The sequence below is a fragment of the Petaurus breviceps genome, unplaced genomic scaffold, assembly GCF_028583685.1.
Source record: "Petaurus breviceps papuanus isolate PSGF00001 unplaced genomic scaffold, PetGlider_PUasm1.0 90667, whole genome shotgun sequence".
NCBI lineage: Eukaryota > Metazoa > Chordata > Mammalia > Diprotodontia > Petauridae > Petaurus > Petaurus breviceps.
The window spans coordinates 3,373,662-3,383,661 of NW_027187302.1; the positions used below are offsets into that span (position 1 = coordinate 3,373,662).

At 39.8% G+C, this 10,000-nt stretch overlaps 1 long non-coding RNA gene across 2 annotated transcripts in view; it reads left to right on the top strand.

Annotated features, from left to right (window-relative positions):
* The window catches only part of LOC138143827 (uncharacterized), a 76,225-nt gene that overhangs the window by 51,663 nt on the left and 14,562 nt on the right, over positions 1-10,000 (top strand). For both annotated transcript variants that reach the window (XR_011163801.1, XR_011163802.1), the window contains one exon: positions 2,308-2,456. This is a non-coding gene — a long non-coding RNA (uncharacterized lncRNA). The remainder of the gene's footprint in view (positions 1-2,307; positions 2,457-10,000) is intronic.

Below are 10,000 nucleotides of genomic sequence, written 5' to 3' on the forward strand. Positions count from 1 at the left end.
ATATTTGTAATCTCTATAGGCATTGTGAATATGGCATTGCTGATACAGGGAGACATGAGGGAAAAAAAGCATACGAATGCATTGTTGGTAAAAGTGTGAATTAATCCAGTCATTCAGGAAAGCAATTTGGGACTATGCTTAAAATGTTACTAAACTGTGCATACCCTTTGATCCATCTATACCACTATTAGTACTGTACTACAAAGAGAGCCCAGGAGAGAACACTGAAGGACATTTAGCATTAGAGGGCTTGATCTGGATGAGGATCCAGCAAAGGAAACTTAAAGGAAGTGACCAGATAGGTAGGAGGAGAATCAGGAGAGAGTGGTGTCTCAAAAACCCAGGGAGAAGAGAGTATCCAAGAGGAGAGAGTGAACAACAGTGTCAAAGCCTGTAACGAGGTCAAGAAAAATGAGGACTGAGAAAAGTCCATTCATTGGATTTGGCAATTGAAAGATTATTGGTAACATTTGAGAGAGCAGTTTTGGTGGAATGATAAGGTTGGAAGGTAGACTGTAAGGGGTTAAGAAGAGAGTGAGAGGATAGAGTGGAGACAGCTTATTTGGGGAATTTACCTACAAAAGACAGAAGAAATGAAGGATAATAGGTAGTGGGAACAGAAGTATTGAGGGTCTTTTCAGAACTGGGGAGACATAGGTATGTTTTTAGGCAGTAGGGAATAAGCCAATAGATAGGAAGAGATTGAAAATAAATGAAAGAGAGGGGATGACAGAGAGGGCAGTCCGTTGGAGGAGATAGGATGGAATGGAATTACTTGAATAGGTAGAGGGGTTAGCCTTGGTAAGGAGTAAAACCACTTCATCTTGTGAAATGGGTGAATAAAAAGTGGCAGAGGCATCTGAGTGATAGGAGATGAGGAAGAAGGGAGAAGAGGGAGCAAGCTCATGGTGAATGGTCTCTCTCTCTTTTTTTTTTTTTTGTTAAAATATGAGATTCTCAGCTGAGAAACTGGGAGTCAGGGGAGCCATGGGAGATTTGAGGAAGGCTGAAAAGAATTGTAAGAGCTGCTTTGGAAAGTGGGATAATGAGTTTATGAGGGGGGTTTAGTAGGACTGCTTAGCAGCAATAAGTGCCCAATTGAGATTGTGTACCATAAATTCGTAGTAGACCCAGTTAGAAGAATTGTATGATTTTTTCCATTTTTGTTCAGCAGCATATGTTCAGGTGTAAAGGCAGTGAACTGTGGGCATCATCTAAGGTTTAGGCATGGCTGGGTGCAATTGGTAGTGTTATAAGGGGGTTAAGGATTTAGGAGAGGAGGACAATGTAGAGTTGAATTACTTCATCAAGGGGCTGAGATAGGAAAAAGACAAGAGAGTGGCTAACTGCAAGGGAGATGACCTTAGAGAGAATTGAGAGATCAAGGGATTGGAGGTCACTGTGTGGACAAAGAGAAGGGTTTTGTAAGGAAGGCAGAGAAAAAGGTGATGAGTCAAAAGATTATGGATGGATGAGGGGATTATGGAATTCCTGAATATGGGGATGGTACATTTGTGGGTAATGGCAGGATTAAAGATATGGCCATCTTCGTGTGTGATGTGGCTGAGGTGGGGTGGAGGCATATTTCATGGGAAGTAAGTAGGTTGAGGAACTGAGTGGTTAGGGAGCTTGAAGGAGAATCAATATGTATTCTGAAATCTCCTAGTATGAGGACAGGAATTGGGGAGGAGAGAAAAATTGTGAGCCAAGTACTGAACTCATTGAAGAAGGAATGAGAGTGACCTGGGGGTTAGGAGACAATAGCTACCAGGATTTTGATAGTTGTAGATATGAATAGCATGAATCTCAAAGCAAGAGAGGTTACAGAGTGATGCAGATAGGGGAGAACCTGGAAGTGGCAATGGGGAACAATGAATATTCCAACTTTCCCTCCTCAACCAGTGAGCCAAGGAGAATGGAGAATGAATGAAGGTGCAACCAGTACTGGAAAGAGTGACTAGGGAGCTTGTGTCATCAAGGGGAAGTCATGTTTCAGTAGGAATTAGTAGGTGGAAGGAGTGAGAGAGAAATTATTTAAGAAGAAAGGAAGTTTACTGCCTATGAAACAGGCATTCTGGAAGGCATAATAGAAAGGCTGAGTGGTGTTCGATTGCAACTTTGGGGTAGGAGTGTTGAGTGGGACTGGGAAGGAGAAATTGGGTGGTGAGGAGTGGGGAATGGGATTTGAATGATGATCTATAGGAGTTCAGGGATCACTAGAATGTGAAGGGTGTGATCAGGTGTGAGAATATTTATTATTGAGTGGAGGGCACCATTCTAGCTTCACAATTTCTCTTCCCTCCAAAGGCTGGAGATTAGACAGGAATAAAGTACAGCAGCAATTGGTGGTTGAATCTGATAAGCAGCAAAAAGAAGTCCCACTCCTCACCAACTTCCTCTTTTCTCTTCCCTTGAGGAACAGCCACAGCGGGAGATGAAAGCCCTGAGGTCAAAGGGTAAGTTGAGACTTTTTTCTTTGGAGATTCTCCACATCCAATCAGGCTGGCAGTAGAAGGTGGAAGTTACTTGCCTTCTGCTGGAAGAGATGGAAGTCATTGCTTTGGGACAGATGGAAGATTCCCAGCCCAGCTCCTTTGCCTTCTTCACTCAAGGGACATTCTGTACCCAGAAGGAGATGGAAGCATGAGCAGCTCTGGCTCCTCTTCTCCTAAGAGACTGATTGGAAGGCTGCAACGGGAGTGTTAGACTCCCTGTGCAGGCGATGTCCTTTGGGGCAGATGGAAGATAACTGGCTCAGCCTCTTTCAGCCTTCCCTTATGTAACACATTGTGCCCAACAGGATTAACACTCTCCCCAGTAAATAATTATAAAAATACAAAATAATTTTTGTTGTATTTCTTGAGCCTGAAAATGTTTGTCTCATTGTCGGTCATCTCTCCTCTAAGAAGTGGGAATCATTCTTTTTCAGTCTTCTTGCATCCTGATTTGTCATTGCACTGATCAGAGTTTTAAGTCTTTTGAAGTTGTTTTCCTTTACAATTTTGTGGTCAGTGTGTGCATGCACACACACATATATGTAATATATGGAATACACAATATAATATACGCATATAACACAAACTACATATATGCATATGGACATATATATTATAGTTGTACCATATGTACAGAGACATATGTGAGATATATCTCACACAGATGTAATATATATATGTAGAATATATACATATGTGTATATGTTCTGCTCACTTGGCATCATTTTTATGGCTCTTGCTAGGTTTCTCAGAATCTATCCATTTTGTAATTTCTTACAGCATAATAACCTTCCATTACATTCATATGCCATAATTTGTTTAGCCATTTCCTAATTTTTGGATGCAATTTCTATTTGTTTCTATTTCTTTGCTATAACAAAACATGTTAATAGCAATGCTTTTGTACATTTGTGACTTTTCCCTTTGTCTTTGATCTTTTGGGGACATGGCAGTAGTAGTATCACTGGGTCAGAGTATGTGTATACAATTTAGTAACTTTTGGGGTATAGTTCCAAACTTCTTTCCAGAGTGGTTGGACCAATTCGTGGCTCTATCGACAGTGTGTTAGGGCTCCTGTTGTTCCGTATCCCCTTAATAGTTATCATTTTCCATTTTTTGTCACATTTCCAAATCTGAAAGGTGTGAGGTGAAAATTTGGAGTCATTCTAATTTTCATTTGTCTTATAATCAGTGATTTGAAGCATTTAAAATATGATTGTGTTTCTTCTTTTGAGAACTTTCTGTTCATATTCTTTGATCTTTTATCCATAGAGGAATGGCTCTTGATTTTACGTTTGTATCATTTCTTGGATCTTGGGTATCAAATATTTATCAGAGAACTCAGTGGCAAAGATATTCCCCCCGAATTGTTTCTTTTTAAAAATTTAATAATAAATGTATCCCACTTTATTTCATTCCATTCAGTTTGTACCCTTTGACTCAGAGGTAGTCATTGCTTGGCATATAACCTAACGAAGTCAGGTATAGAAACAAGGATCTCATATATACCAAAATATTCATAGGTATACTTTTTGCCAGTAAAAAACCTGGAAACAAATGGGTGATTATTCATAGGGGAATAACTGAAAAAATTGTGACATATAAATCATGGGATATAATAATGTGATATTATTACATCACAACTATGAGAGATTCAGAGACAAATGGGAAATGTATGAATTGATAATAGAATGAAGTAAGCAGAACCAGGAAAACAAATTAAAAAAATATATAATGACCACAAAGATGTAAATTTTTTTCTCTTTCATTTTACATAAACAAGTCTTTTATTTGTCCTTCTTTCTCAAAATGTATACAGCAAGCAAAGTTTAATCAGATCTTTACTTTTGCTAAGTATTAGCTCTTCCTAGAAAATTTTCAAGTTGTTTATATCAATCTTTAAATATTAGATTTTAATATTCATCATCAGAATTCATTCCTTTTTTGTATTGAATTTAACTATTCTCTTCTTTTTGTTGGTTTACTTTTCCAAAAATTTTTAATAGTCTTTGTTCTGAAATTTTTCCATCTAGTTGTCCAAATCTTGCCTACCTATACAAGGTAGTGTTCTACTACTTTAATTTTGCTAAAGCAGTGCTAAATTATTAAATTATTTAACCTTTTCCCAAGCTGATTGATCTAGAGCTTGAACTAGAATATTGTTTCTTATTTCTTTATACCTGTGTGGTCACCAGAATTTGTGCTTTGCTCACAACTCAGCTATTCTGTTTCTGGAGGTGTCTCTGGATCTTCTTTGCAATAGTCAGACTGGGGGGAAGGGAAGTTGCCATGGTTGCCAGGCCAACAAAAGAGCCAGTATAAATGTATTCTCACTAAAAAATGCCTATGAATGTGCACAGCACACATGCTTCTCCCACCTTGGCTCAAAGGACATGTCTTCCCTTAAGATACCTTTGGCAGACTGGGTTTAGTCCTAGGATATAACTTCACCCCCAATAAGGAAGAAGAGTCAGAATGAAGCTTTTTCTGTTCACTCTGGCTCATTGTGCCCACCTGGAGTTCTGGGAAAAATCTTAATACTGTAACTTAGGTGTTTAACTCTTAAGGTCTTGCCTAAAGTGTTTAACTAGAGTAGGTCCTTGATGTGTGTAAGGAGATACCACATTTTGATAGGCAGGATCTGACTTAGGTTAGTCTCCTGGTGGTTTAGATTTAATATAGGAATGAAATGAATCACTGGTAGGTCATTCAACAGTTAACAAAAGGTTTATTTAGCTATAGCTTTGAAAGATTCTCAACAAGGGTATAGTACCTCCTCAGAGAGACATAATCCTCCTCTCCTCCAAGGATCTGGTCAATAGTGCAGAGTGTGGTGACAAGTAAGGCCTTGGAACTTCTTCCAGTTTTAAAGGGACATGACTTCACATGAAGAGGTCTTTTTATGCTCTTAGGTCATGGGTGGGGAAACTGTGACCTCAAAGCCACATGTGGTCCTCAAGTGTGGCTTTTTGACTGAATCCAGACTTCAGAGAACAAATCCCCTTAATAAAAGAATTTGTTCTGTGAAGTTTGGATTCAATCAAAGGGTTGCACTTGGGGACCTAGAGGGCCACAAGTGGCCTCAAGGCTGAAGGTTTCTCACCCTGTCTTAGGTGATTAAGAAGTCATATAGGGGCGACCAGGTGGCTCAGTGAGTAAGAGCACCGGCCCCAGAGTCGGGAGAGCTGGGATCAAATCCGGGCTCAGATACTCAGCACCGCACCCAGAAATAACTGGCTGAGTAACCTTGAGCAAGTTACTTAACCCCAATTGCTTTAAAAAAAAAAAAGTCATATCAATGTGACCTGAGGCCAGCAGGAAGGTGTGGTCTCCTCAGCTTCAGGAAGACCAAGTTCTAGATTTCAGTTAGATAGTTCATGTGGTGGATAAGAACAAGAATAATATACCTAGCATTTATATTGTGCTTACCAGGTACTTTACAAACATCTCATTTGAATGAGTCAGGTACTATTATTATCCTCATTTTACAGTCGAGGAAACAGAGGATAAGTGACTTACCCAAGATCACACAACTAGTAAATACCTCAGACTGAATTTGAACTTAGCTCTTCCTATGTCTAGGCCTAGTACTCTAACCACTGGGCTACCTAGCTACCAAATCTGTATAGTTTAAAGTAGATCTCTTAACGAGGAGCAACTAGTAACATCAGGACAATAGCACAGGTTGGTGATAACTCTGGCAGTTACTGATATATCGTCATGGGTCAGGATCATCTGTAGTAAAAGTACAAGGAAGGAGCATTCACGCAGCCTCTTGCATGACATCTGTCCTGAAGTCTGATTGCTACTGAGGCTCTCGCTGCACTTCTGCTCACTCAGTGTTCTAAAGCCCACCAGCCCAAACCTCCCCATTCCTTCAAGTAGTCACTGGAGTTACCGTAGCCTAAAAGAAACTGACCATTCCCTCCAAGGGTTCCTGAAACAGACCTGGTCTGGTAGGTCAGTGTGGAGCGCCACCTGGTGGCTAGCTTAGGTAACTTACCAATAATTAGAGATGTAAATTAAAGTAACTCGGTTCCATTGCATACTCATCAGACTGACAGAGTTGACAACAAAGACATATGACAGATGTTGGAACTGTTACAGGAAAATAGGAAGACTAAAGATTGTTAGTGGAGTTATAAATTAGTCCAGCTATTCTGGAAAAAAAATTTGGAATTAGGTCCCCCAAAGTTATTAAACTGTGCATTTCCTTTGATCTGGAAGCTACTAGGCTTATTATACTCCTAAGATATCAAAGAGAAAGGCAAAAGACCCATATGTGTAAAAAACATTTACAATAGCTTTTTTTTTGTAATGTCCACGAAATGGAAATTGGGATGATTTGGGGTGGTGTGTGGTAGTTGATGGATACCTATTAGTTGGGAAATGGCTGAATAAATTATGGCATATAAATGTAATGGAATAACATGTTATCATAAGGAATTATAAAAGGAATATTTTCAGAGAAATATGGGAAGACACAAGAACTGATGCAGAGTGAAGTGAGCAGAAGAACAACAGTTTATATAAGACATACAACAATTTATACAAGAAAACAACATTGTATAGGAAAACAACTTTGAAAGACTTGAGAATTCTGGTCAATCCAGTGACCAACCATGATTCCAGAGGGCAAACCATAAGCATGTTACCTCCAGGGTGGGTAGACTCAGGGAGCATATTGAAACATACATTTTGTACTTAGTCTGGAAATTTGTTTTGTTTGAATACACATATTTGTTACAAGGGTCTGTAGCAGCAAGCACCCCGGCGTCCCCAGGGTGGCTGCCCATACAGGTTCTTGGATCTGCTTTGTTAAAGGAAAGCAACTCAAAATGGGTTAACAAGCCTACTTTAATCAGTCAGACATATATCGTTTACCTTGTTCAGGGGAAAAAGGTCAGCTCCCCGAACTTCAAAGCATACAGGCAGAATTATCAAGACAGAAACAGATCAAGTAGACAGATTTCCAAACTGTCCAACCATTACATCCATACCCAGTCAACATCTGGGTTTCCACATCTGGGTTTTTCAAAGCCGGGGGACTCTCAACAACGGCTTCCCAGAATTCAGATCAAATCACAGAACACTTCTCAAAGTGAGCCCCAAAACAAAGCTACACATCAGGGCTTATATAGCCTTCTCCTGGCTCAGAGAATGTAACAACCTTTATTGACTCACTGGCCAATCAAGAAGTATCTACTGAAAAACAAGCCTCCCACCCCAGGCTCCAGGTGCACTTTAGCCTAGGGGCAGGGAAGATCTTTAAATCTGCATTTCCATTACAGGGTCTTACTTTTCTTTTTGTTTTTTTTGGGAGGTGGGAGGGACAGAAAATATATTTTTGTTAATTAAAATAAATCATTTTTAAAACTTCTGGATAATTAACCCAATGGATTTAAAAACTTCTGGATAAATAACCAAAAAGTGTTTCCCTTATGCTTAAGGAAGATAGCCCTGAGGTGGGGGAAAAGCAATATGTTTTAAAGACAAAGAAAAAAAAATTTGAATTTTTTTTGGAGGGCAATTGGAGTTAAGCAACTTGCCCAAGGTCTCATGGCTAGTAAGTGTTGAGTGTCTGAGGCCGGATTTGAACTCAGGTCCTCCTGACTCCAGGGCCGGTGCTCTATTCACTGTGCCACCTAGCTGCCCCTCACTACATATTTTGTTATGTTCCATTGGCCCTAGGTGAGGTTACCCATCTGTCCTGCTTGTCAGTATTCCCTAAATTCTAGGTAAGAAGTACAGATTCTTCTGAGATAAGAATATTAGTACTTTCTTTTTTGGAATGCAAATGCTTCTATAATGAAGACTTTTGGAAGGTGTGAGCCTTAACTGCTGTTCATCAGCTCATTATAAAAAGAACCATCTGGCTCTTTTTCTCCTAATGGTTCCAATTAAAGAAGTTACAGTCTGTGTAGGGTCAATTTATGAATCAAGACATCCAGAAGCTTGAAGGGGCATTGGATTTTGAATTCTCTGAGGATGTTTACATTCCTTGGAACCAAATTCAATCAGTTGTCCCAAGACAGGAAAGTAGCTTGCTGCAGTCCTCCTGTAAATATCAATTCTGGTACCTAAGTCTAAGCTGATGTGTGCATTTGCATAGTCATTTTCAATCAATCAACATTTATTAAGTGACTACTATGTACCAGACACTGTATTAAGTGCTGGGGTTACAGTCAGATGGGGGGAGACACCATGCAAACAAATATATACAAAGCAAGCAAAGGGAGTAATTAACAGAAGGAAGGCACTAGAATTAAGAGGGATTGGGAAAGGCTTTCTCTAAACCAGCACTTCTAAACCGTGAGTAGTGACCCCAGACGGCAACAGTAAAATGTTTCTGAACATGTGATGACCAAAAATTAATTAAAAATCAAATGTGTAATAAATCCGAGGTGTTTCTGGTGGCGCTTGCCCATGTCTCATTGCACAACTTTGCTGAATCCTTGGTTCTGAACGCAAAACACGCACACTCACTCAGGCCAGGCAATGAAAGGGATGCTGCTGAAATGTGAAAAGGGGTTGACAGTAGAAAAAGTTTAAGAAGCCTTGCTGTAAACGATGAGATTTTAGTTGGGACTTAAAAGGAGCCAGGGAAGTTGGTAGATGAAGTTGTGGAGGGAGAACATTCCAGATAAGAACTAATCATTGCATTCCTTCATTTTTTTTTTTTTAGTCTTTTGACTTTGTTTTATTGCTTCTAGATTTCTCATCAGATCATGATCTTCCATTTGGCCAATTCTAATTTTTAAGGAGTTATTTTCTTCAGTAAGATTTTGTACCTCTTTCCCTAAATTGTTAATTCTCTTTTTCTATCTTTCTTTCCTGGCTCTTTTCCCATTCTTTCCTCTACTTCTCTAATTTGGCTTTTAAAATAATTTTTTTTAAGCCCTTCTTTAATTCTTGCTTTAACTCTTCTAGGAATTCTAGTTGAGTTTGTGCCCAAGCTACATTATTCACTGAGGTGTTGCCTGTATATGTTTTGGAACCGTTCTCTTCTGTTTGTGTCTTCAGCTTCCTGCCACCAGAATACCTCATTATGGTGGGGTTTTTTTCTTATTTGCCCATTCTTCCATCCTTCTTCCTATTTTGGACTTGATGTTAGGGCTGAGCTCTGTCACACTTCTGGGTTGGTCTTATTGCTGGATTTTTTTGGTGTATAGAGTTTTGTGCTATTCCAGAATTTCATGGACAGGCTGGAGGCCTGCATGCTTTCAGTGCTCCCAAAGTGGTCTGACCCAGGACAAAGTCTAATTGCTTGCTTCCCTGGTCGGGTCTGTGTGAGTAGACTGCTTCTGGGCTCTAAAGTATCTGCCAACTGGGAATCTGTGCTGGTTCAGTGGCAGAATTGTAGGTTCTCCTTTGGTCTGTGATTCCTGACTTAGTTATTATTCTGCAGCCTGTGCTAAAAGGCTGCATGTGAGACCCAGCTCTGAGCTGGGAATCTGAGCCGCACTACTGCTGCTGCAGTACCTGCTGGCTTCTGAACTTTCTCC